Source organism: Cervus canadensis, chromosome 20, assembly GCF_019320065.1.
Source record: "Cervus canadensis isolate Bull #8, Minnesota chromosome 20, ASM1932006v1, whole genome shotgun sequence".
NCBI classification, from domain to species: Eukaryota; Metazoa; Chordata; class Mammalia; order Artiodactyla; family Cervidae; genus Cervus; species Cervus canadensis.
The window spans coordinates 982,734-1,005,839 of NC_057405.1; positions in this window are offsets into that span (position 1 = coordinate 982,734).

A 23,106-nucleotide genomic window follows, 5' to 3' on the forward strand; every position below is an offset into this window, starting at 1 on the left:
CACCTGATGCGAAGAACTGACTCATTTGAAAAGACCCTGATGCTGGGAAAGATTGAAGGCAGGAGAAGAACGGAACAGCAGAGGATGAGATGGTTGGATGGCATCACCGACTCAATGGACATGGGTTTGGGTAAACTCCGGGAGTTGGTGATAGACAGGGAGGCCTGGCGTGCTGCAGTCCATGGGGTCGCAAAGAGTCAGACATGACTGAGAAACTGAATTGAACTGAACTGAGACTCTCACAACATGATACCCCAATACTCTAGATTTCAATTAAAAAATCAGGACCAGGAATATCTCAAACTGAATGAAAAAAGCAATTAGTAGATGCCAACACCTAAATGGCACAGGTGTTAGAATTATCTGTCCAACATCTTATACTAGCTATGATTAAAAATGCTTCAATGAGAAATTATAAACACATTTAAAACAAATAAAAAACTACAAAGCAAGGATACAGAAAATCTCAGTCAAGAAAGAGAAGTCAATTATATTTCAGTATAGCTGAGAGGAAAGAGAAAGGGAAGGTATAAGAAAAATCAAATACAAATTTTAAAACTCAAAAATAAAACAATTGAAATGAAAATTGCAGTAAAAGGGTTCAACAGCAGATGGGCTCTGAAGACAATGGAGGAAAGAATCAATGAACTGGAAGTGGCAGCAGAGAACTTTGCTCAGTATTCTATAATAACCTAAATGGGAAAAGAGCTTGAAAAGGAATAGATACATTACTTGTATAATTGAATCACTTTGATGTACACCTGAAACTAACACAACATTGTAAATTAATTATACTCCAATATAAAATAAAAATTAAAACAAGAATTTGTAATAGATATAATTTCATCATGTAGAATTATAGGATCTACTTCAGTCAGTTCAGTTCAGTCCCTCAGTCGTGTCCGACTCTGCGACCCCATGAATCGCAGCACGCTAGGCCTCCCTGTCCATCACCAACTCCCGGAGTTTACCCAAACCCATGTCCATTGAATTGGTGATGCCATCCAGCCATCTCATCCTCTGTCGTCCCCTTCTCCTCCTGCCCCCAATCCCTCCCAGCATCAGGGTCTTTTCCAATGAGTCAACTCTTTGCAACAGGTGGCCAAAGTATTGGAGTTTCAGCTTCAGCATCAGTCCTTCCAATGAACACCCAGGACTGATCTGCTTTAGGATGGACTGGTTGGATGTCCTTGCAGTCCAAGGGACTCTAAAGAGTCTTCTCCAACACGACAGTTCAAAAGCATCGATTCTTCGGCACTCAGCTTTCTTCACATTCCAACTCTCACATCCATACATGACCACCAGAAAAACCATAGCCTTGACTAGATGGACCTTTGTTGGCAAAGTAATGTCTCTGCTTTTTAATATGCTGTCTAGGTTGGTCATAACTTTCCTTCCAAGGAGCAAACATCTTTTAATTTCATGGCTGCAATCACCATCTGCAGTGATTTTGGAGCCCAAAAACATAAAGTCAGCCACTGTTTCCACTGTTTCCCCATCTATTTGCCATGAAGTGATGGGACCAGATTCCATGATCTTAGTTTTCTGAATGTTGAGCTTTAAGCCAACTTTTTCACTCTCTTCTTTCACTTTCATCAAGAGGCTTTTTAGTTCCTCTTCACTTTCTGCCACAAGGGTGGTGTTATCTGCATATCTGGGGTTATTGATATTTCTCCCGGCAATCTTGATTCCAGCTTGTGCTTCTTCCAGCCCAGCATTTCTCATGATGTACTCTGCATATAAGTTAAATACGCAGGGTGACAATATACAGCCTTGACGTACTCCTTTTCCTATTTGGAACCAGTCTGTTGGTCCATGTCCAGTTCTAACTGTTGCTTCCTGACCTGCATACAGGTTTCTCAAGAGGCAGGTCAGGTGGTCTGGTATTCCCAACTCTTTCAGAATTTTCCACAGTTTATTGTGATCCACACAGTCAAAGGCTTTGGCATGGTCAATAAAGCAGAAACAGACGTTTTCCTGGAACTCTCTTGCTTTTTTGATGATCCAGCAGATGTTGGCAATTTGATCTCTGGTTCCTCTGCCTTTTCTAAATCCAGCTTGAACATCTGGAAGTTCACGGTTCAAGTATTGCTGAAGCCTGGCTGGGAGAATTTTGAGCATTACTTTGCTAGTGTGTGAGATGAGTGCAATTGTTCAGTAGTTTGAGCATTCTTTGGGATTGCCTTTCTTTGGGATTGGAATGAAAACAGACCTTTTCCAGTCCTGTGGCCACTGCTGAGTTTTCCAAATTTGCTGGCATATTGAGTGCAGCACTTTGACAGCCTCATCTTTCAGGATTTGAAACAGCTCAACTGGAATTCCATCACCTCCACTAGCTTTGTTCATAATGATTCTTTCTAAGGCCCACTTGACTTCACATTCCAGGATGTCTGGCTCTAGGTGAGTGATTACACTATCATGATTATCTGGTCATGAAGATCTTTTTTGTACAGTTCTTCTGTGTATTCTTGCCACCTCTTCTTAATATCTTCTGCTTCCGTTACATCCATACCACTTCTGTCCTTTATTAAGCCCATCTTTGCATGAAATGTCCCCTTGCTATCTCTAATTTTCTTGAAGGATCTATTTAATCCACTCTTATTGAACATTTAGATTATTTGCAGTCTTTTGCTATTATAAACAATGACATGGTTATTATCTTTGTACATAAGACTCCACTTGTAATTCAAAATTGTGTCTTGAGGATAAATTCCCTCAAATAGAACGACTAGGTCAAAGAATATGAGTACTTTTATAACAGTGCTGCTGCTGCTGCTGCTAAGTCACTTCAGTCGTGTCCGACCCTGTGTGATCCCATAGACGGCAGCCCACCAGGCTCCTCTGTCCCTGGGATTCTCCAGGCAAGAACACTGGAGTGGGTTGCCATTTCCTTCTCCAACAGTGTTGATATGTGCTGCTAAATTATTTTACAGAGAGATTGTACCAATTCATATTCTCACCAGTGGTATATTAAGGTATTATGTCATTTCAACAATTTGCTAATTTTATTGTCCAGTAATGAAAATTTCTTTGATTTGCATTTTTTGATTACTGATGAGATTGAACATTAAAATATATGTTCATTAGCCATTGTGTTTTTCCTCTGTGAATTTTTCTATTCTCGTACTTTGCTTTTTCCTATCATGTTTCCTTGGGGATGTCTGGTTTTCCTTTTACTCATAAAAAATTTACCTATTAAAGATATTAAGCTTTTATGATTAAAAGAGAGAGAGAGAGAGAACAGAGGAAAGAATCAATGAACTGGATAGAATTACTCAATCAGAACAACAGAAAAAAATAGATCAAAAATTTAATAGAACCACAGGCACTTGTGGAACTATAACACATGATCTAATATTTGTGTCACTGGAGACCTGGAAGGAGAAAAGAAAGAGATGGGACTGAAAAAAGCACTTGGAAAAATAATTTCTGAAAAAAAACTTTTAGAAAATTAGGAACGAGATGAATGGAACCCTTCAACTTGATAAAGGGCATCCACAAAACCCTGATGTCATCCTACTTAGTGGTGAGAAACTGGACTCTTTCTCCTCGAGACATTAACAAGACAAGGATGGCCCCTCTCACCACCCCTATCCTACATCATATTGAAAGTCCTCAGTTCAGTTCAGTTCGGTCGCTCAATCGTGTCTGACTCTTTGCAACCCCATGGACTGCAGCACACCAGGCCTCCCTGTCCATCACCAACTCTCGGAGTCCACTCAAACTCATGTCCATTGACTCGGTGATGCCATTCAACCATCTCATTCTCTGTCATCCCCTTCTCCTCCTGCCCTCAATCTTTCCTAGCATCAGGATCTTTTCAAATGAGTCAGTTCTTGGCATCAGGTGGCCAAAGTATTGGAGTTTCAGCTTCAACATCAGTCCTTCCAAGGAATATTCAGGACTGATTTCCTTTAGGATGGACTGATTGGATCTCCTGAAAGTCCTAGCTTAGTATAACAACACAAGAATAAAGAAAACATTGAGACAGAAGAAATAAAACTGTCCTTGTTTACAGATTACATCTTTATCTATATAGAAAATCATACAGATCCTCCCCAACAATAAAACAAAACTCCTGGATCTAACAATTATTGCAAGGTCACAAGATACGTTGTAAATACACAAAAATCAATTCATATCCAGTATACTATCAAAAAATTGGAATTTGAAATTAATAAGCTTGCAAAACTCAAAAATAAGAAAAACAAGTAAACAATCTAATTAGACATGGGTAAAAGATATGAAGGTACATTCACAAAGAAGATACAACGATAACAAATAACCATGTGAAAATAATATTCGCTGTTAGGAATTGCAAATCAAAACCACAATGATGTACTACCACACACCTGCTAGAATGGCTAAAATAAAAATTAGTGACTTTAGTGCTAGTGAAGATGTAGAGAAATTGGACCATTCATATTTCTGATGAAAATGTAAAATGGTACAGAAATTGGATCATTCATATTTCTGGTGAAAATGTAAAATGGTACAGAAATTGGATCATTCATATTTCTGGTGAAAATGTAAAATGGTACAGAGATTGGATCATTCATATTTCTGGTGAAAATGTAAAATGGTACAGGTACTCTGGGAAATGGTTTGGCAGTTTCTTTAAAAACTAAATATGCAATGACCATAAGACCCAGCAATTGTACTTCTGGGCATTTATCCCAGAGGAATGAAGAACTGTATTAATGCAAAAACATGTATACAAGTGTTTGTAGCAGTTTTACTTATAATAGCCAAAAACCAAAACAACCTAGATCTTCTTCAATGGGCGAATGTTTAAACAAACTGCTGTAGAGTTTGAACCACAGTTTGAACCATAGAATTCTGCGTGGACTGCATAGCAAACAGAACTCTACTCAACACTCCGTAATGGCCTGTGTGGGGAAATAATCTTAAAAAAGAGTGGATACATGTGTATGTGTAACTGACTCACTTTGCTGTACACCTAAAACTAACACAACATTGTAATATATATGCCAATAAAAAAATTTTTTTTAAGAAATCTGCCTGGCAATAAAAAGCAATGAACTATTGCTACCTGCAACAATTATTTGAATCTCTAGAGAATTCTGCTTACTGAAAAAAGCCAGTCACAAAGGTCCTTTATAATTTCCTCCATATGATCTCCTTGAAATGACAAGACTGTAGGAATGGAGAACAGATTAGTGCCTGCTGGGGCTAAGGAGGGGGCGGGAATAAGGGGGAGGAGATGCGGCTACCACAGGGGCAGGAAGGGTCTTGGTGCAGATGTGTCAGTATCCTGCTTGAGACACTGTGCCATGGGTTTTCAAGATGTTGCTATCGGGGTAACCTGGGAAGGGCCCACAGGATCGCTTGTTTTTCACAACTGCATATGAATCTACAATTATCGCAAAATCAAAAGTTTAATTTAAAACATCCAGAGGAGTTTATTCACTCAGTTGAATCAAATCTAAAGAAAGAAATCCCATTTAGCCATTATTCCCAAAGACACACATACACATAATGAAATAAAAACGTCGTACTGCTCTTGCCATCAACGTATATCACCTGAGGAAAATCCGTAGGCCACACGTGAATATATTTGCTTAAAATTCTAACTTTGTACACACAAAGCCTAAGAGGTATGAAGAAATCAGAAACGGCTTAAGGGTAAATTGAACAGATTCTATCTCTTCTCTCTACTCCTTTTTCTGACTTTTATTATTATACCTTTAGAACTTTGAGTATGTTTACTATAAGCTGAGGCTTTGATATTTTCCCAGCTTAACAATATGTGTAATAGCTGTTTAAAAGATTAAATACATGTGGACTTTAAAAATACATGTGATCCCACTACTGGGCATACACCCTGAGAAAACCATAATTCAAAAAGATACATGTATCCCAGGATTCATTGCAGCACTATTTATAGTGGCCAGGATATGGAAGCAGCCTAGATGTCCGTCAGCAGATGAACGGATAGAGAAGTGGTGGTACACATACGCAATGAGGGCTTCCCTGGGGGCTCAGTTGGTAAAGAATCCACCTGCAATGCAGGAGACTGCCTGTGATGCAGGAGACAAAGATTCAGTCACTGGATTGGGAGAGTCCCATGGAGAAGCAAATGGCAACCCAGTCCAGTATTCTTACCTGGAGAATTCAACGGACAGAGGAGCAGAGGAGCCTGATGGGCTATAGTCCATGGGGTCGCAGAGAGGCAGATACAACTTACCAGTTAAACCACCACCATAGACCAAAAAATGTTACTCGGTCATAAAAAGGGATACATGTGAATCAGTTGAACTGAGGCGGATGAAACTCGAGCCTGTTACACAGAATGAAGTTAGAAAGAGAAAAACAGACACTGTATATTAATGCGTATATGTGGAATCTAGGGAAATGGTACCAATGAAACTATTTGCAGAGCAGGAATAGAGGTGGGGAGAACAGATCTGTGGCAATGGGGGTGGGGGGGCGGGGAAGAAGAGAGTAGGCTGAACTCAGGAAGCCGCATTGATATGCATACACTGCCGTGTGTGAAACGGGTGACTGCTGGGGAGTTGGCTCTGTCACTCAGGGAGTCCAGCCCGGGGCTCTGTGCCAGCCTGGAGGGGTGGGTGCAGGGTAGGGGGCACCTCGGAAGGGAGAGGACGTGTGTGCCGTTGTGGCTGATTCACATTGTCACGTGGCAGAGGCCAGCACAACATTGTGGAACAGTTACCCTCCAGTTAAAAGGACCAAAACAACAACCAGAGAAAACTGTCCACTAACAGTGGGGGGCAGAGGTCTGAACAACTTAAGGAATGATGCTACTTAATAAAATATAATTCCACCAAGAAAAACACATGGACTCCAGCCTAGAGAGACTGCACTGACAATACAAATGAAATAAAATAGAAATCCATAAATCAATGATATTCCAAAAATCATCAGCTATGAAAAACCTTAACCAAAGAATAATGAAGTTAAAACTCTCATCCCTGACCCTCCCATAAAAGAATAAAATAAGTTTAAGACTGAGTGGCTAGTTCTCATTATGTGTTCAATTCTATAACATTCGTTTTTATATTTTCTCTTTTAAAATTATAAGACAAAATACACTAATTTTGAGATAGAACATAAATTTGAGACAGGAAAAAAATTCAAAATTCTTTGAGGTAATCTGATTAATTCACTCAACAATTAATGTGCACCAGTGATGTGCACATTAGGAAGCCCTAGGGTTTCCCCGATGGCTCAGTCGGTAAAGAATCCACCTGCAATGCAGGAGACACAGTGTAGCCAAAATCTTGACTCCCTGTCCATCAATGCCAAATAGAAATATGGAGATAGAATTTGGAGGAAGTAGAAAAGAGTAGCTTTATTATTTTTGCCAGGCATAAGGGAAACACAGTAGGCTAGTGCCTCAAGAGCCATGCCCCTCTTGCTCGGAGAATAGGGAGAGGTTTTATATCTCTTGAAGGTCTTGCATTTTTTTTCTCTTGCAAAGTTTCAAAATGGCCACAGCTCACATCAGACAACTCAGCAACTCGATCTTGTGTCCCTGAAGTTATCAGTCCATATGACCTGCTTTCTGAAATGCACAGTGCTACAAAAGAGTATGGGGGAAAAGAAGGCCAGGTGAACGGTATGATCTATATGAAGTCAGAGGGTAACTAGCTTTGTGAAGGACAAGTCCAGCTACAAGTGTTTGCTAGTAGTAACAGCTAAGGAATAACCAAGATTGTTTAACTCTTGTAGGCCTGTTTGGCTGGTACGTGCCAAAGGCTGTTCACTCATCTCTGTTTGAGCTGCAACAACAGGAGATGCAGGTTAGATCCCTCGGTTAGGAAGATCTCCTAGAGAAGGAAATAACAATCCATTCCAGTATCCTTCCCTGAAAAATCCCACGGACAGCGAAGGCAAGCCGGCTACAGTCCAAAGGACTGCAAAGAGTCAGACACAAAAAAAAATAAAAAAAAAAAAAGAGTCAGACACGACTGAGCAATTAAGCCCAAACTATGTTACAGATTCTGAAGACACATCGGTGAAAACAACAGACTGCATTCCCTGCCCCGGTGGAGCTTAAATTCTAGCAGTATTCATTTGAGACTAACTATCCCTTTAAAGGAATATATATTAAGAACTATTTTAGTATAGTGACAGTTCTGTAAGCATAGGGAGGTTTATATCACTGCTGCTTTAGAAACCATAATTCCTCTAAATCCTTGCTATTTTTGTTCATGATAGCCCAAAACTGCAAATGTTCATCAGCAGGTGAATGAGTAAACAAACTGTGCTATATTTACACAAGGGACTATTCTCCAAGAACAAGGAAAGAGCGAGCTGATGATACAGGCAACAGAAAAGATGGCTCTCAGAAACAGTATACCTGGCCAGAAGATGCCAGACACAAAAGATATTGTTACACGTGAAACTCTACAAAAGATAAATCTATAATAACATAAAGCAGATCTGAGATTGTGTGGGGCTCAGCTTGGGGAAAACTGACAGGGAAAAGGAATGAAAGAAGTAGTTATACCTGGATTATCATGTTGGCTACACATGGAATAAGTTTGTCAGAACTTATCAAAATTTATACTTAAAATGAATTTATTTTATAAAATGTAAATTGTTCCTCTATAAAGTTGATATAAAAATCAATGTAATTCAAATAAAAATTAAAAGAGAAATTAACAGACTATTATTAGAATTAACAGAATAATTGAAAAAAATCTATAATCATGAAACTAGACGTAGAAAAAGTATTTGACAAGATCAAAACCCATTCATGATGTAAAGAAAAAACAATAAAACTACTTAGCAAATAGAAATAGAAGCCCATGAATAAACAAGCAAATCAAAAACAACAGCAAAGTCTCCTTTGATAAATGTTGAAAATTTCCCTCTTGAGATTGAGTATGAAGTAACATCTGTTATCATCACTTCTTCTCAATATTGTACTGGAAATTCTAGCCAGTACAATATGGCTAAAATGTGAGTCTGAAATTATTTCAAAGCAAACTGTTTACTTAAAAATCAATAAAAGCACTATATAAGAATTCATTGGCTATATGACATTTACATTTAAAATGTATTTATAAATTGTGTGCTACATATTCTTTGTATCAGATAATTCTATTATAAATTTACATACGCATATATGCACATCAGGGCCTAAAGTACGTCCAAAATTTAAAGTAGGTATAGAAATACTTGCTCTCAGGGTCATAAAGAGTCTCACACCACCCCGTGCACTGATAAGCTTGCAGCTCTCCCACTCCACCTAGCCCACTGGAGGACCAGTGGTTAAATATTTACCAACACACCACTACCATCAAATAAGTACGCAGTTTCATTTGTTATCTGAACTAAGACTATATGATGAACGTTTCCTTAAAAAGTTTCCTGGCTTGTAATTGTCTCAGCTTCCCCCCTGCCCCCTTTTATTTTCATTTTCAGCAAGAACTCTACTGAACAATGTACTCACCGTTTTGTTTCACTACTTTCTGTCATTGTTCAGACAACTTCATAATTCTGTCTTCCCCAAACTTTTTATCTTCTTGAGCAAAGAACTGTTCCAGGTACCCTTTACAGTCTTCCAGGGAATAGAAATCTTTTCCAGTAAGAGAATTTTGTAAATTTTGAAATAAATTGGACATCCAAAGGTGCAGTTCATGTCTGGTGAATATGACAGATGAATCAGAACTTTCCAGCCATCAGCTTGACCCTTTTTTATTCAGTTCTATCTACAAGAATTTTTTTGAGGACTGAAATATGGGATGCTTGATCACTGTGAACTTGAGATATTATCTAAATGGAAGGGTGCAGTATGCCAATACAACTTGTGTGTGCTCAGTCGCTCAGCAGTGTTTGACTCTGCGACCCTGTGAACGTAACCCACCGGGCTCCTCTGTCCATGGAGTTTTCCAGGCAAGAATACTAGAGAGGGTAGCCACTCCCATTTCCAGGGGCTCTTCCCAACCCAGGGATCAAACCCAAGTCTCTTGAGTCTCCAGCATTGGCAGGTAGATTCTTTACCACTGCACCCTCTGGGAAGCCCATGTCAACACAAACGGAGAGAAAAAAACAACTTTGAAAGAAATGAGGGATGTGAGAAAGTCCAGCAGGTTCTGAAGCAAATTTCCCACAGTGGAGAGAGATCAGAAACTGGAAAGATTGAATCAGGCTGGAAAAAAAGATAGGTGATATATCATAGGGGGTTAAGACAAGACTATGAAGCCAGTTCAAAAGGAAAAAAATAAAGGAATTTGAGGAAGAAAAGCAGAAATGTAACTCTTGGTTACTGACAGAACAGAATAAAGGAACATTTCCTGAACTCTGAATAACTGAAAAGAAAACCTCATTAGGAATAATGATCTTTCTCGTTGAAGAAAGGCAAAATGCAGTTTCCCATTCTTTATTTGTGACTAAGAAACTTGCTGAGGTTTTACATTCCTACAATCATTATTTATGTTATGGTTGATCACTGTCCTTAATCAAAATCCTCTTCTATATAAATATTTACTTGCAGTTTGCTTCTTGGTACTTTTTATCTTATGATAAGTCAAAAAATAGTTTTGGGGCTCAGTAATTGTGAATATAATTGATTTTATTTCTCACTTGCATTTGTCTCCTCTCTTGCAATTAACACCTTGCAGCCTTGACACGCCTCCAGACACCAGCCAAGAGAAACACCTCCTGGATTAAAGGAGCCTTCGCGGCTGCTCTTTTGATCATAAAAACTGAAGTGTAAAGGGCAGGTCATTAATTGAATTTCCTTTCTTTTCAGTTACAAAGTAATGGCAAATGCATATTTATGAAAATCATGTCTAGTACTTTTTCTACTTTATACCAAGAGAAAAGCTCAGTGCTTCAGCAGCTGGCATAAGTGATTTCCAACATTTCCTCCACTCTTTGCACCGTCAGTGGGATTGGGTGTCTAAAAGGTGTCTTTCAACAAATGAGATGTTGGCTGTTCAGTTACGTTTCACTTTTCCCTGTGGGCACTTGGCATCTGGTGGGCCCTCCCCATGGTGAGGCTCACTCTTCTCAGAGTGACTGGAAATGGACAGCTTGTTATTCAGTAACTGCCAACAAATAAAGAACTTCTCTTGCTTCCCATTCTGCTTCCATTGCCAAGTGAATATGCTGCTCTAATATCTAATAGCCTTTACCAGCTGCTGGGTTCTGTTCTTTCCAGTTATGATTACTTGGGCTTTCCAGGTTCCATATTGTCCTGCCATTTTCACAGTAGGGGCTCCAGAGACATTACAAAAGAATCACAAAACTCTGAAACCTCATTAAACCAAAGCAGTTGTATCTTCCATAGTTCCCCAACTGCAATACCTTGGCAAAAACAAACAAAAAAAGTTTTTTCCTCCCCAGTAAATTTTGAATCATTCTCTAAAGCCTTTATTTTTTTACATTACTTCCCAACTCAGATTTTTTAGACAACGGCATACTTCACTTTATACAAATGATTACTTCCTTAATAGTAGGGTGGGAATCAGGTTGTTAAAATTAAAATATGTTAAACCTACTAGGAATAATTATTGCATAAGAGAACTCCACTAGGATTATTTGATAAATCAGCTCTTTGTTTCTCAAATGACCATTCCTAACACATGAGTGTGAAAACAAAATGTTCACATGTCACATAACCGTAGCTCTACAGTGGTCTTGTAGGGTGTGTTCCCGTTACCATCTTCCATTTCAGGGCATTGATTTGAAAGCTGACCAATCAGAGTCAATATTGAGTCCTGTTGTTTGGAAATCCTTTCTCTGTTTTCCTTTTTGCTTATTTTTGAAGTGAAAGATCAATAAACCTCAGCCCTGGGCTGTTTTTCCCAGAGACACCAGGGGCAAGCAGCAGGGTTGATGGGAGGGGAACACACTAGAAGACCAGTGTCCATCCTGATTGCCTAGTGTCTTTCTTTATTGTTCACTAAAGTTTTTTCTATCACCCCTTTTCACAGCAATGCTTTTATTTCCTTTCAATAAGAATGTAAGGCATTAGTACCTTGGATCAATTATCTAATAGTTTTCCAAATTGTAGTCCAAAATAAGATACTTGAAATCTGCCTTCAATATGTATGTGTTGAAATTTGCCACTTGAAATTTGCCTTCAGTACATATGTGTTTCTGACTAACAGTTTACCCAGACATTTGGGGCATACTATTTCTTCTTACTAACCACCACATACATAGCTCAATTATTATCTATAATAATCTTGAGATCACTGAGTCTCATTTAAAATATAGATTTCCCAGGCATTAAAAAACACTCTTTAAATACAGATGGTATGAGATAAAATATATGCAAATTCTAAACATCCTAAGATCATACAATTATATGTTTTTTTTCTAAGTTAAATCTAACTTAATTCCTTTATATTAATATAGCTACAATCTTTTGTGTACTAGCCTCTGAAAAGATGGACAAACACTAACATTTTATATTCTGTATTTTTTCTAAGACAATGCTCTCAATTCTTCCAACAAACATTTGCTGTGCATCCACCATGTATCTCACACATTAGGGACTTTGGGTATCTCTGTTAATTAAACCAAGATTCCCGATCTGTGGTTCTTATATTACACTTTAGTTCAATTCAGTCGCTCAGTCGTGTCTGATTCTTTGCGACCCCATGGACTGCAGCACGCCAGGCCTCCCTGTCCATCACCAACTCCCGGGGCTTACCCAAACTCATGTCCACCGAGTCGGTGATGCCATCTAACCATCTCATCCTCTGTCATCCCCTTCTCCTCCTGCCTTCAATCTTTCCCAACATCAGGGTCTTTTCAAATGAGTCAGCTCTTCGCATCAGGTGGCCAAAATATTGGAGTCAGGGAAACTTAGACAATACATAATCAACTTAAATGAAGGATAAGGAAAAAGGAAAGAGGAGAGTAGGACAGGTGGGGTGGGTGTGTAGGGCTGTCACCTAAAACAGGTAGAGAAATTAGCCAAGCAGATTCTGGGGGAAAAGTGTTTGGGCAGAAGAAATGACTGCAGCATAGGCCCCAAGGGAGGGCATCCCTGGCAGGTTGCAGGAAAACAAAGGCCAGTCTGGGGCCAAGAGAGACTGCTGCTGCTGCTGCTAAGTCGCTTCAGTCGTGTCTGACTCTGGGTGACCCCATAGATGGCAGCACACCAGGCTCCCCCGTCCCTGGGATTCTCCAGGCAAGAACACTGGAGTGGGTTGCCATTTCCTTCTCCAATGCATGCATGCATGCTAAGTTGCTTCAGTCTAGGATGAACAATAGGAGAGGAGGTCAGAGGAGATGCTGGGGCAAGTGAGATCATGGACTTACTCTGAGTCAGATGGGGCACCACTGCTGAGTTTTGAGGACAGGAATGCTCTGATATAATGTACATTTTAAAAAATACTTATTTATGTTTATTTTATATATATTAAATATAAATAAATACTTATTTATTTATTTGGCTGAGCCAGGTCTTGGTTGCAAGATGTGGGATCCTCGATCTTCACTGCAGCATGTGGGATCTTTAGTTGCAGCATGTGGAATCTAGATCCCTGACCAAGGATCAAACCTGGGCCCCTTGCAATGGGAGCTCAGAGTCTTAGCCACTGTACCACCAGGGAAGTCTCTAATATGATATACATTTTTAAAGGATCATATTGTCTGCAGTAAAGACAGTAGACATTCAGGGACTAAGGGGAACAAGTAGAAAGACCCATTAGAAGTAAGTGCCATAATTCAGGCAAGATATATGATGACTTGGGGTAGATGGTAACATGGAAGGGCTGAAATGCTTGTGAGGGTGAGATAAAATGAGCACTTAAAGATTACTCCAAGGCTAGTGCCTGAGAAACTGGAATAATGAAACTGCCATCAATTGAGATAAAAAAATTGTGAATGGAACTGATTTGAGGGGTAAAGATTAGGAGTTCAGTTTAGAACACATAGAGTCTGAGATGTCTTTGAGACCTCCATGTGGATATGTAAGGAGGAAGTTGGATATATACATCTAGAGTTTGGGAGAAAGGAGACAGAAGATTTCTTGTCATCTCTGATCTAATTTTCCATTCAAAACTAATAAAACATTCACAGGATATTAGCACATTTCCAATGTGGACTTTGTGCAGCAGATGAATTTTGCTGGAAGCCTTGAAAACAGATTCTCTGATCCTTGATCTTAACTAAAAACATCCTGAAACATAATTTGACTTGATTTTGATTTGATTCTCTTACCTTGACATTCTGGGTAGTGAATGATGGTAGTGACTTTCTGTTCACAAAAACCATTCATTCATTCATAAACATTTATGCAACTTCTACAACATATGAGGCTCCTATTCTTTCCCGGAGTCCATTATCTTGTTTGAACAGCAAAACTAGCTTAAGGTCTGCAGGGAAATGAATTTGAAATAAATACCTTGTAGAATAAAAATTGGAAAGACAGGTTGGAAAACCCCTGAAGAGCTGATCTGAAGGCAATCCAATGTGAGGGCAACAGTTCAGAGACTATAAGAGCAGCAAACAAAACCACTCTCTGGAGCTATGAGAGATTTTGCTGCCCAGAAAGGACTGCTGAAGAAATACTTTACACGTAATACATGTGTTTTATGTCTTAGAGTTCCTTAAAAACTAAAAATTGCCCTCACATATTCAGAATTTTTAAAAAATGAAGAAAGCATGAGGTGAAATCAAGAAACTGACCTAAAAAAATTATGTTCCTATGACCTAAAAAAATTTTGCTTTTTTGCTTTATATTTCATGAGACATTAATATTATAAGGGAGAAGAACCCTCATGAGTAGCATGCCCTAGAGAAAAACCATAAAAAGTCCACTAAAAGACTTTCAATTCAACCAGTATATGTTAAGTGTCCTCCATGCGCAAGGAGTGGCTGGAAATATGAAGAGCAATGAGAAAAGGTCCTTCTCTCCGGGATTCATAACGTAATAGGATAGGGAACTTTATATAAACACATAAATGATGCTGATATGAGGCACTATTCTACATAGGGAAAGAAGAAATTAAATTATGAGGGTGACATGATTATGATTCTTAGAAGAGTAAGTACTTCTGTTAGGTTTTTAATAAAATATTAATAATAAGACTCAGAAGCCAGGATGGAGAGGAATTTTTACTCAGAGAGAACTTGAACATAGATCTGGATGCAGGAATGAAAGGCATGTATGGAACAGTTAATGGTCCAGTGTTAACAGAACATTAAAAAGCTTGGGCTTAAGTTCAATGTATATATTCACACATGTATAAATAATAAAATGTGGTGAAAACACCTGAGGATGGTACCTAGCATAGAGCAAAGGCTCAAAAAGTTAATCAAATGTTAGCTTGCATTTAAATATAATTCAGAAAGTGTGATGATGATCAAGAGTTTGATGAAAATGTTTCAACAAAAGTGAATATTCGAATTGGATGGATAGACGTGCAGATTTTTCAGGCTGAATGCAATTAGAGATAGCTTTATAGCTTTGAAATTATTTTTGATAGTTTGTTGATATATAATTGATACACATAAATTGAACATATTTAAATTGCACAATTATTATATATGTATTAATATACACCCATGAAATCAGTTCCACAATCAAGACAATGAACATATCTATCATTCCCCCAAACTTTCTCATGTCCCTTTGTAATCCCCCTCTCCTACTTCTCCACCTACTAATCCCCAGGGCAACCAATGATTTGCTTTCTGTCAACTATAAATCTGTTTGCATTTCCTAGAATTCTATACCAACAGAATCTTCAAATATGTTCCCTTTTTTGCCTAGATCCTTTCACCCAACATAAATACATTGAGATTCAACCATGTTGTAGGGTGTATCAGTAGTTCGTTTCTTTTTACTGCTGAATACTGTTTCTTGATGTGTATATATCACAGCTTATTTTCACTCACCTGTTGATAGACATCTGAGCTGTTTCCACCTGACTGCTATTACAAATAAAACTGCAATGAACATTCATGAAGAAGTCTTTGAATGAATGTGTATGTGCCTGCATGCTAAGTCACTTCAGTCAGGTCCCACTCGCTGCGACCCTATGGACCATAGCCTGCCAGGCTCCTCTGTCCACGGGATTCTCTAGCCAAGAATACTGGATATATGCCCTCCTCCAAGGGATCTTCCCAACCCAGGGGTTGAACCTGTGTCTCTTACTTCTGCATTGCATGCGGGTTTTTTACCATTAGTGCCACTTGGGAAGCCCCTTAGAATGAATGTGAAGTGAAAGTCATGTCCAGCTCTTTGTGACCCCAGGGACTGTAGCCCACCAGGCTCCTCTGTCCATGGGATTCTCCAGGCAAGAGTACTGGAGTGGGTTGCCATTTACTCCTCCAGGGGATCTTCCCAACTCAGGGATTGAATTCAACTCTCCTGCATTACAAGCTGATTCTTTAACATCTGAGCTATCAGGGAAGCCCCTTTGAATGAATAAATGATTATTTCTGTTGCATAAAATATCTAGGCAAGGAATGGCTGGATCATGTGGTAGGCACACATTTAACTTTTTGAGATATTGTCAAATTCTTTTCCAAAACAGTTGTACCATTTTACATTACCACCAGCAGTGCATGGGAGTTTCAATTCCTCCACATCCTTGCCAACATTTGGCATGATCTGGTTTTTTAAAAATTTATTGTCTCACCCCAAACAACACAGCCCTTTTCCCCTGATGGGATAAATTCAATAGCTAATATTTTCAATAAATTTTTTAAAAAGCCAAATATCTATAAATCCAGAAAAAATTAGGTAAATGCCAGGGAATACTGCTAAAACGGTTAAGAGGATTGACTTCTAGAATGTAGGCTGAGAGGTAGGGAGAAAGGGGGGAGAAAACTATTGGTATTTATTACATTTTAAAGACTATTAATTATTGGAACATACCATGTATTATTTTAGGAGATAATACAAATATTTTTAAATGAATAAACCAAAGAGTCCTCACCCAGAGTTTTTATCACAAGAGTGCAAAGAACCCCATTACCTGTGTTTAATTAAAATTGACTATAACCTAGATAGCATATTAAAAAGCAGAGACATTACTTTGCCAACAAAGGTCCGTCTGGTCAAGGCTATGGTTTTTCCAGTGGTCATGTATGGATGTGAGAGTTGGACTGTGAAGAAAGCTGAGCCCCGAAGAATTGATGCTTTTGAACTGTGGTGTTGGAGAAGACTCTTGAGAGTCCCTTGGACTGCAAGGAGATCCAACCAGTCCATCCTAAAGGAGATCAGTCCTGGGTGTTCATTGGAAGGACTGATGTTGAAGCTGAAGCTCCAGTACTTTGGCCACCTCATGGGAAGAGTTGACTCATTGGAAAAGACCCTGATGTTGGGAGGGATTGGGGGCAGGAGGAGAAGGGGACGACAGAGGATTAGATGGCTGGATGGCATCACCGACTCGATAGGCATGAGTTTGAGCAAACTCCGGGAGTTTGTGATGGACAGAGAGGCCTGGCGTGCTGCGGTTCATGGGGTCGCAGAGAGTCGGACACGACTGAGTGACTGAACTGAACTGAACTAAATAACATGAAATTCTTATTAGTTACTTTGTATTATAAATATGCTGTAGACTAATCATCATAACTAATGTATTTTGTAGCCCTTAAATCAAAACCAACATTGTTACAGATAACCTGGAGATGACAGAGTATTCAAAAATTCCTGTTTATCTTGAGGAGAGTTCATATAGAAATAAGATGTGCTCAGGGCTGGTGCACTGGGAAGACCCAGAGGGATGGGATAGAGAAGGAGGTGGGAGGGGGGATCGGGATGGGGAACACATGTCAATCCATGGCTGATTCATGTCAATGTATGGCAAAAACCACTGCAATATTGTAAAGTAATTAGCCTCCAACTAATAAAAACAAATGAAAAAAAAAGAAATAAGGTATAAACATTATGAAAGACAAGTACTTTTTATAGTCATTAGCCACACCTTATTAAATCTTTAACTTCTGGAAGATATTGGCATAAATTAAATTTGAATAACTAACAAAGCTTAGAATTACTTATAATTAAAGACTCACAGTTTTAATTCATGTATCTTAATGCTTGTAGGATCTCATTATTGTAGAATCTCATATACTGTGACTGCTCCGATTACAAAATGGATAAGACCTGAGGAAGCAACATAATATAAAAGTTAAGCACCTGACCTTTGGCTTCAGAATGAGTTTAAATTCTGACATCGTCATTCACTATGTGACAACATATGTCACATGACATTTCAAAGTCTTAGCTTCTTCCTTTCTAAAAATAGCATTAATTTATCAATTTATGATACCTACTTCTTCAAACTGTTTTGAGGAGTACATGATGTAAACTCCAAGCATACATTCCTGACACGTAAGTGTTCCACAAAGTTCTGCTGCTATTACCCAAGATTCACTACTGTAAAATGCCCCAAGAGCTGAAAGTTAAAAATGACAGGGGGTTTTAACCGGAAAAAGCTTGGATTTTATGAACATTCACGCCAATTAAAGCAGTTAATTATCAAAATCCTAGAAGGACTTGAAAGATTTTACAATAAGGAGAACTAGATATCATATCAATCTCTTTTTTTTCAAGTCGCTCAGTCATGTCCGACTCTTTTTGATCCCATGGACTATACAGTCCATGAAATTCTTCAGGCCAGAATACTAGAGTGGATAGCCTTTCCCTTCTCCTGGGGACCTTCCCAACCAAGGGATCAAACCCAGGTCTCCCACATTGCAGGTGGATTCTTTACCAACTGAGCTATCAGGAATGATTAATTAATTGGCATATACTGACAGCACTAATGTTTTTTGAATCATTGTTGTTTTCTTTCCAAATAAATGGTAGGGAATATTCTCTAGTTAAGGTGATAGAGCTAATATTAGTTCTGTAGAGATTTTTAAGTTGTGGCTTAGAGATGAAAATATAAGATTATAATAAATTCTGTAAACAATTAAAGGGTACTGATATTCATTTATTCATGATATTCATTGTTAAGTTATGGAGGCTGAGTTCTGCCATAGCCCTCTGATGAGTGTTGAAAGTTTTGGCCTAGAAGTCAATTAACTTGATTGGACTAAAACTGTAAATTCATTGTCTTGGGAAGTGGCTCACATCTTACACAGTTTTTAATCCTTAAGTGCGATGCCTGTAGTTTACCAGGCATCTGTGTAATTCCAGGATCAGTCAGAAGCTTGGGCGAAGCGAATACACAGAATCAGTGTTTCCTCTCTGACTCTCTCCTTTCTGCAGGCCCACCCTCATTTTCCAACAGCTTCTGGTTGCCCTGAAATCTGCCTTCTAGGCAATAGGACTGCAAAGTTTCTGTAAAAGTTTTAGCCAGCCTATGTGGCAGTGACTAGGGTCTGCCCTCAATTTACAATCCATAAAATTCAGGAAAGTGTCTTTGCATCATTCCTTTTGCTCGAATGCTAACTTCCCTCCTACTTTTCTCCAGTGCCTTCATGTGGTTGACCTCTGTGTTTCCCCAGAGTTTATAGTTGTCTGTGGGAGGATCAGTCACAGAGGCTACTCAGCCATACTGGAAGCGTATTGGCAGCTAATCACACTTGAGTCCACTCTCTGCTGCGTCTGGGCAGGGTTAGTGGTAAACCCTGTAAAGGTGTTTGGGCCACTCCCCCTTTTCCGAGAGAAAGGACTCTCATCTCAGATTTCAGAACACTGATCCAAACGTATTTCCTCATGGGCAGGGTTGCTATTTGTTCAAGAGTCATCCTGACCCTTTAAACCAAGTTGATGCCGAATTCTACAAGCATAAAAACCAAATTACTGTGCTTTTTTTCTCTTCTCATTTTTTTCAGAATACTTGGACACTTTGGTTGTTTCATCTTCAGGCACTTAAATGGAGCTAGACTGAGAGTCTGGTTTAAATGGACAAAAAGACCTCAGACTGATTTAAGCCATGTTCAGGAAATCTAAGAGAACTACGTTAGAGTTTGGGAGACACGTATTTTTGTTTATTTTTTTAAGTATTCAGTTTCCTTTTACAATTTTCCATTAAGAATAGTGACAAACGGACTTCCATGATAGTCCAGTGGCTACAACTTCATCGTCCAGTGAAGTGGGTGAAGGCTTGATTCTTGGTTGGGGAGCTAAGATACCACATGTTTTTTGGCCAGAAAACCAGAACAAAAACAACAGAAGCAATATTGTAACAAATGCAATAAAGACTTTAAAACTGGTCCACATTCAAAAAAAAAAAAAAAACTAAAAAAAGGATAATACTGACAGTGGTAGAGACAGTCAGAGGGCATGACAAAACTAAGAGAGTGGGGGGAAAGCAAAGAAAATTCTCATAGAGAAAATTCTGTTGGGTATGCTCAAAATCTCTTAGAAGACAAAGAACTTTTAGTCTCTTTACATTTAAAGTAACCACATCACATCCAAGTTCCCACAGTAAGCTGCAGAGCAGGGGCTAGAGCCCAGATGTGCTCATTCCAGCCCAGTAAGTTTCCAACCGCACCATATGCCAACAAGCTGTCAATAAATCCAGACTCCCCAAATCAAAGAACATTGTTGATGGAAGGATTAGGAGCCTTATCATTAAACTTCAAGCCTTACTGGAAAATCTCTGATTTTTCATTCAATTGAAACATTTCCTTCTATAATTCTGAGAAATTTCTTGTTCTAATAAAGTTCCTTGGGTAGTTTGGTAGCTTGAGAATCATTAAGACACACTTTCCCCTTACGCTTTAAATTTTTAACAGTTTAAAAAGATCCTTACATAATTATGTAAATAATATTTATAAGCTGTAACAAAGTATGTTTTCTGTGCCAACCATGAGGACTTAATAAAATTAATATCCCTCTGGTTATAGGAAAATAGGTATATTTTTATGTCAATTTACAATACTATAAACCCTATTAAAGATATTAAAACTTGGTTGACTGGTAAAGAGTAATAAGATGTTCTTGACTAAGCCTGAAAGTGCTGAAAAGCTATTCAATAACCTGACCTTATTTAAGAGCAAATCAGTTTTATAAAAGCTTTGCAAGCTACTATACAGCCATAAGATTTCCCCCCTTTAAAAATGCTAAGGAGAGCAGACCAAATACAGATAAAAACCGACTGCCGCTAGATCTGTTCATAAAAAGCACCTCTCTAGAGGTGACCACGTGGCCTCTGACCTTGACTTACGACTACTCTCTGACTCCATCAGGCCCACAGCTAGAACAAGCTGTGTAGGGAAGCAAGACTGTAGTTTTATGACCAGTCTAACTATTATAGCATCACACTGTTCAACCCACGACTGGGTTGGACGTACAGAGTGTGTTCTGGCCCAGAACCTTCCAGGGCTTCCTCGATCCTCTAAATTCTCTATTTCTCATTTGAATGCTCTCAGTTTTTCCCACTGAAATGATACTTCTTACATTCACTACCATAAATAATCCATCTATATAAAACTACAATGATTTTTTTAGGTTTCTTAGTCTCTCCGTTGGCATCTAATTCTTCCAAGTATTCTCTTCCCATCTTCTTTTCTTTTACTCAACAAAAACAAGCCACTAAGTTACAGTTCTTGGGATGTGAACCTCTGCCTGATACATCATTGGTAACTAGCAGACTGTTTATAGGGAAGGCCAATGGGTCAGAAGGAGTGAACAAACCTTTTCTCTCTCAGTTGACTCTTCATTCAGTTGTGCGCCCTGTGTTTTGTCGGAGTATAAACATTGAGGTTCACACAGAAATGCAAAGTCATGTTGAGTGCAAAGTGTAGAAGCCTTAAGCGGGTTCTAAGAATGGCAAAGGTGGTGAGTCTGGAAGCTGGATGATGAGCTCATGGCAGCTCATCATCATGCTCTAATTGTATGCCTGTAAATTTCCACATTAAAAATTAAATTAAAAAAATAGAAGTTTCCTCGGTATAGCAAGCCACTCTGGACACTACCTTTTCAAGGGACCTATGAGCAGATAATCCTTTAAAGTGTATGTATTTAGACTTGCTAGACTGTATGCAGATGAACCTCCTACTTCCAGATATTTGTGACCTGGAACTCGGTGAAATCTGTGGGAAATTAGCAGAACCAAACTCCTTTCCAAAGCTACTCACTGGTGGGAACAGAGCCCCCATCATCCTATGTCTGTGCCTCTTGCCCTTCACTGGACATTAAGCTGCTGCAGAGGTGGCCACGCACATCGCTGCCTCCAGCACTGACTGTTCTGTCACCAACCTTGATCTTCCCAGGTGCATTACGAAAAATGTAACTGCTACTTTTTTTAAACACCAGCTAATTTCTTTTTTGGACTGCAAGGAGATCCAACCAGTCCATCCTAAAGGAGATCAGTCCTGGGTGTTCATTGGAAGGACTGATGCTGAAGCTGAAACTCCAATACTTTGGCCACCTCATGCGAAGAGCTGACTCATTGGAAAAGACCCTGATGCTGGGAGGGATTGGGGGCAGGAGGAGAAAGGGACGACAGAGGATGAGATGGCTGGATGGCATCACCGACTCGATGGACATGAGTTTGGGTAAACTCCGGGAGTTGGTGATGGACAGAGAGGCCTGGCGTGATGCGATTCATGGGGTCACAGAGAGTCGGACACGACTGAGCCACTGAACTGAACTGAAAACCGAACTTGCAACCCCTGCATTAGAAGGCTGGAGAGTAACCACTGGACCACCAGGGGAGTCTCCAAAGTAATACTTCTTAAGAAGACTTGAATGCCACCCTATTTAAAGATCCTTATCTGGACTCATCGTCACCTAAGAATTCTAGATTTAAGAATTTCTAGAATTCTTCCTGCTAAAATTTCTATAATTAAACTTTTGTCTTAGGGTCCTTTCTGGATAGTAAATCATAAAACTGTAAAGACAATCATTCATCCTTTTAAAGGCTTATAGAGGCTTGTTGATATTTCCTAGGATGCTTCTATTTATTAATACATTTCATTAACAGAAAATGGCCTCCTTTATTCCTTATGTAAATTTCTCATACCAGAATTTAGTTTTTTAGGTCTCTAACTCAATCATTTCCATGGGGAATTATTCACTCCTTTATCTGAGTACTGAAAACATGCCAGGCATTCTCAAGTGGTGAGGATATAATAATAAACAAAACAAATCAGTAGTTCTAAAGGAGCTTATATTTAACAGGGAAACAGACAATAAAAAATAAATAAACACTATGCCATATGCTGATAAGTGTTCTGAAA